Source organism: Hipposideros armiger, unplaced genomic scaffold (assembly GCF_001890085.2).
Source record: "Hipposideros armiger isolate ML-2016 unplaced genomic scaffold, ASM189008v1 scaffold_1006, whole genome shotgun sequence".
Taxonomy (NCBI): Eukaryota; Metazoa; Chordata; class Mammalia; order Chiroptera; family Hipposideridae; genus Hipposideros; species Hipposideros armiger.
In genome coordinates, this window is record NW_017732356.1 from 197,465 (window position 1) to 202,599 (window position 5,135).

The 5,135-nt window shown below is 41.1% G+C and overlaps 1 pseudogene; it reads left to right on the forward strand.

The window, feature by feature from the left end:
• Nucleotides 1-1,422: 1,422 nt before the first annotated feature.
• Nucleotides 1,423-2,292, forward strand: LOC109375942 (40S ribosomal protein SA pseudogene; annotated as a pseudogene).
• The last annotated feature ends 2,843 nt before the right edge of the window (nt 2,293-5,135 follow it).

Consider the following 5,135-nt stretch of genomic DNA (forward strand, 5'->3'; position numbering starts at 1 on the left):
ATGATTTCCCTCCATTTCTCATAAAGAATTGTAATTTCTAAGGAATCATATATGAAAAAAATCCCCCCATTAGTTCATGATTCTATTCTTTGACCCAAACTGTGTGGGTCTCTAAAAGTTTAGTTTCCTTTTGTGGGCTGAAACTAAGTTGAAACACAGGGAACATTGTATTCTGTTGATTTCCAAATCCTTTTTGATTATAAGAGATGCTTTACATAGAAAAAGCTACTGTATTAAGGAAAAGTTCAAGCTGAGTTTAATTTGAAACCAGCAAAGTGGTTTATCTTCAGTTAGGCCATTATTTGAAAAGACAAACCTAAATTTATAGCTAAATATAGGATTTTGTCTTCATAAGGTGGCAAAATTCAGGTTGAGCCTTGAGTACAGATGTACTGAAACTGACACAGAGTCACTGATCAGAATCAGTGATTTTAGAAGACACATTCCTTGATTAAGAAGTTGTAGTGGAGTGGTTCTACCACACTATTACTGAGAAAATTTTAGGCTGCTTTTCAGCCAGAGTGTTTAACATGTGCGTTAGCTTTGAAATGAACATGGATTGTTATACTTACTTTAAATCCTGTTTCAAGTTACAATGCTAAAGAGTAAATGTCCCTGAATTCTAAGTTACTGTATTTCTTTCCACAGCCCTGAGAATATACCTCATGAAGCTGAGAATCAGTTAGATTTCTAAGTGAGTTCTTTCTGAGATCATCTCTGGCTTGCAGATTTAGCCTAGTTCCACATCTCATCCTTCTTATCTCCAGACCAAATTTGGTATACTCTCTGCTCTTAGGTTTCCCTGTCACAGACATGACACAAAAACACATGGCTTGTTCTCCTCTCATTCATTTCTATTCCCTTTCCTGGCTTTGTTAACCTTATCTCTATTATCTCTTTTTTCTCTGTGTTAATGGTGGCAGAGTTAGCAGAAATGAGGCAAGAATTTGGCTACTAAAAGGCTCTCTTACATGTGTCCAGAAGTGCATGTGAGGCTGACAATTCAAGTCAAAGCTCTGTAATATTTTGACATTAAATAAAAAATTGGAAAGAGGTTAAAGGAATATATATATATATATATATATATATATATATATATATATATATATAATCTCAAGATATATCAAGTAAATATGAATTTATTTTAAAGGTAAAACCCTGAGTGAATGCAAGATCCAAGGTTGAAAGGCGAAGCTGCTTTTTCTTTTGAATGCAACTAAAGGAACAACTGACAATAAAGGCTAAAGAAAAGTTGCAATGAACAGAAGAGGTAACTGAGAGACACGCTTGAACTGGCCTCTCAAAAAAAAAAAAAAACATTGAGTAGCTCTGATGCCTTTCAATCCCTTTTCTCACTACCTAGAGAGGGGCCTATAGGGCATGGTTCTCAGTTTTCACATAACTTAAGGGGAATCTTTCACAATGTCTGGAGCACTTGATGTCCTGCAAGTGAAGGAGAATGTCCAACAGGAACCCTCTTGAGTGGCACTAACCTTGACTTCCAATTGGAACAGTACATTCACATAAGGAAAAGTGATGGCCTCTGCATCATAAGTCTGAAGAGAACCTGGGAGAAGCTTCTGCTGGCAGCTCTTGCCATTGCTGCCATTGAAAACTCAGCTGATGTCACTATCATATTGTCCAGCAATACCAGTCAGTGAGCTATGCTGAAGTTTGCTGCTGCCACTGGAGCCACTCCCATTGCTGGCCGTGGCACTCCTGGGACCTTCACTAACTAGATCTAGGTAGCCTCACGGGAGCCAAGACTTCTGGTGGTTACTGATGCCGGAGTTGACCACCAGCGTCTCACAAAGGCGTCTCATGTTAACCTGTCTACCATCGCTCTGTGTAACACAGACTCTTCTCTGTGCTATGTGGACATTGCCATCCCTTGTAACAACAAGGGGGCTCACTCAGTGGGTCTGGTGCGGTGGATGCTGGCCCAGAAAGTTCTGCGCATGCGTGGTACCATCTCCCGCCAGCAGCTGTGGAAGGTCATGCCTGACCTCTACTTCTACAGAGACCCTGAAGAGATTAAAAAGGGAAAGCGGGTCACTGCTGAAAAGGCGGTGGCCAAGGAGGTATTTCAGGTGAATGGCCTGCTCCAGCTCCTGAGTTCATGGCTGCTCAGCCTGAGCTCGCAGACGGGTCTGAAGGCAAGCAGGTGCCCTCTGTGCCTACTCAGCAGTTCCCTACTGAAGCCTGGAGTGCTCAGCTGCCACTGAGGACTGGTCTGCAGTCCCCACTGCTCAGTCCACTGAACAGGTGGGAACAACCATTGAGTGGTCCTAAGCTGTTCTTCCACAAACTCTTAAACAAAATGGAAATAAGTTGATGGATAATAAACAGTGTCTAAAAGTTAAAAAGAAAAAGTAGCTTTGATGCCTTCCAGATGTCACAAAAACTGTCAATGAAGGGAAAAGATTTGCATCCTGTTATCTTTATAAAAATGTATTTTTCATGTTTTTAATATTTATATAAAAATATTTTGAATCCTTAAATTAAACATAACAGGAATTATTAATATTATCCCCATTTCACAGATGTGGGAACCAAAGCTCAGAAAGGCTAAGCATCTTACCCAAGGGTTCTCATTCCACTGGACCGCACTGACTCTCCTGATGTCAGCAAGACAGATGGTTTCAACAGTCCTCTCCGAGCCACAGAAATTCTTTGTTTGAAAACATTCAAAGCACCAGGTCAGCCAGTAGAAGGAGACTGACTAACCCGTTTGCCCTGCTGTCTCCCATTACTCAGTGCCCACAGCCTGCCCTAACCCTAGGCTCCCTACTAAGTTTCCCAGGCTCATGTCCTCAGTGTATCACCAACACTCAGGCTGGCCCAAGTCCTTGCTTTCTGTCATGCTGTCATCCTGTCTTCCTAACCAAATCCTCCCCATCGTGGGTCACCTTAGATTCCTATGACTATCTCTCCCTTCTCTACCATTCACTCACCCTTAAAGGGTTATCTCATGCCTGGGATGACATTTCCTTCTCTTATAATTTCAGAGATCCCTATCAAAAGATGGGGGACAAAGCTGGCATTCCAAAAATTCTGAGGAAAACACTGGGATAAGTGAAATGTAATGGAGCAAGATGGGGTTACATCTCTCAGAATAGAGCAAATGAAATTAATTTGAACAGAATTTAATGGAATAGAACCAAGAAGAATAGTATGGTACAGATAGAAAGAAGCAGGAAGGAAAGAAGCAGAATAGAATAGAACAGTATAGGACCAAATAAAAAAGAATGGTACAGGTTAAAGATTTATGAAGAACACCATTATACTGTTTTATTAAATGGTATATGAACCTTTTAATGTGCTGTTGAATTTGGGTTGCTAGTATTTTGTTGAAGGCAAGAATTTGGCTACTAAAAGGCTGTTTTGTGTGTCCAGAAGTGCATTTGAGGCTGACAATTCAAGTCAAAGTTTTTTCTTTTTTTCTTTTTCATTTTTTTTTAATGTAGTGTCATTACCTGGCTTTGGTATGAGAGTACTGCCTATGCTTAGTTGGAGACTTCCCTCTGGCTGAACTCCTTGGTCGGGTGGGCTTGCTGGCTGGGCTCTGTGGTCAGGTGGGGCCATTAGATGGGACCTGCAGTCACCTCTCATTGGGTGTGGTTACAGACTGAGTTGCCGCTGTTTGGAGTCTTTGATTGGGCAGGGCTGCAGGCTGTGCTCTCTGGGCAGCTGGTGCTGCTAACTGGACTCTGTGCTCACATGGGGCTACAGGCAAGACCTTGTAGTCCAATGGAGACTCAGGCTGTGTTCTGCCATCAGGTGGGGCCACAGGCTGTGCCCCAAAGCTAGGGTAGGACGTTGACTGTGCTTTTTTGTTGGTTGAGGTTGCTGGCTGGGCTCTCTCATTGGGCAAGGCCTCCACCTCTATCCCCACAGTTGAAGGGACTTGAAACCATGCTGTACTGGTTTCTTGCCTATGGATAGTTACTAACTGGTCTTGTGAGGGAGGCTACCTACCTACGAGGTATAATCTAAAACTATGGAGAATGTTTACATTTTAAAAAATTATTACAGTAAAAGACACATTGCCATTAATTGCCTGAGAAATACTCCCCCTCGCTTCAAACCCACTCAGCCCATTGTTCTTGCCACTTTCTGAAACAGTTCTGGAAGCCCTCTTTTGTGTCTATAGTTGCGCTGCTGTAGCTGCCTCGAGGTAGCTGCCTGTAGCGTCCTGAATCATTTTGACTTTGGGGAAGAGCTAGAAGTTGCATGGAACCAGATCCAGTGAATAAGGTGGATGAGGACACACCGTAATGTTTTTATTTGACAGAAATTGCCATATACCAGAAGCGATGTAAGACATGGGGTGTTGCCATGATGGAGAATGAAGTAAAGACACTCACAAAAGAGGACTTCCAGGACTGATTCCAGAAGTGGCAAAAATGTGGGATAAGTATGTTTGAAGCAAGAGGGAGTATTTTGAGGGGGATTAATGGCAATGTATCTTTTACTGTAATAATTTTTTTTATTTTCACCATATCTTTTGATCATACCTTGTATGTTGCCATCTTGATGTCACTATATTAAATATATTTTAATAATGCTGATCACTATGTCTAATTTATAAATTTATACATGCCATTCTAATAAATAATTTATAGTAGATTAAGTGTGATTTTATGGTTATGTTCCATGTTCAGCTCTTTAATTATTATATCATTATTATATAGTCAAATCAGATTCAGCTTGAGTACTTTTAACCTATGACACCTTTCCAATAAAATAACCCCATGAAATCTTGGACTGCCCATACTTGAAAAGACCTATTCAAAATGCAGCCAGTAGAACCTCAAACATGAATCATTGAGTGAGTACATGCATTCAGGAGCTTAAAGCTAGTTAAATAGAGCAGGCAAATAAGTACACTTTTGTGGAAGGGTGATGTGGAGTAAAGTATCAGATTATGACTGCCCCCATACTAGCTGCTCATCAAATTTAAACATTGAAGACATGCTTTTTCATTGAGTCTTGAAAGCAGCAATGACTATTACTATAAATTAATAAATCCATAAATGTGGGGAAATTCCCACACGTCTTCTGTTGTACCTCCAGACCCCCTTTCTGCCCTTGTCTCCCCTGCTATCCTCAGATGCTAGCCTGTTAGGACTCAG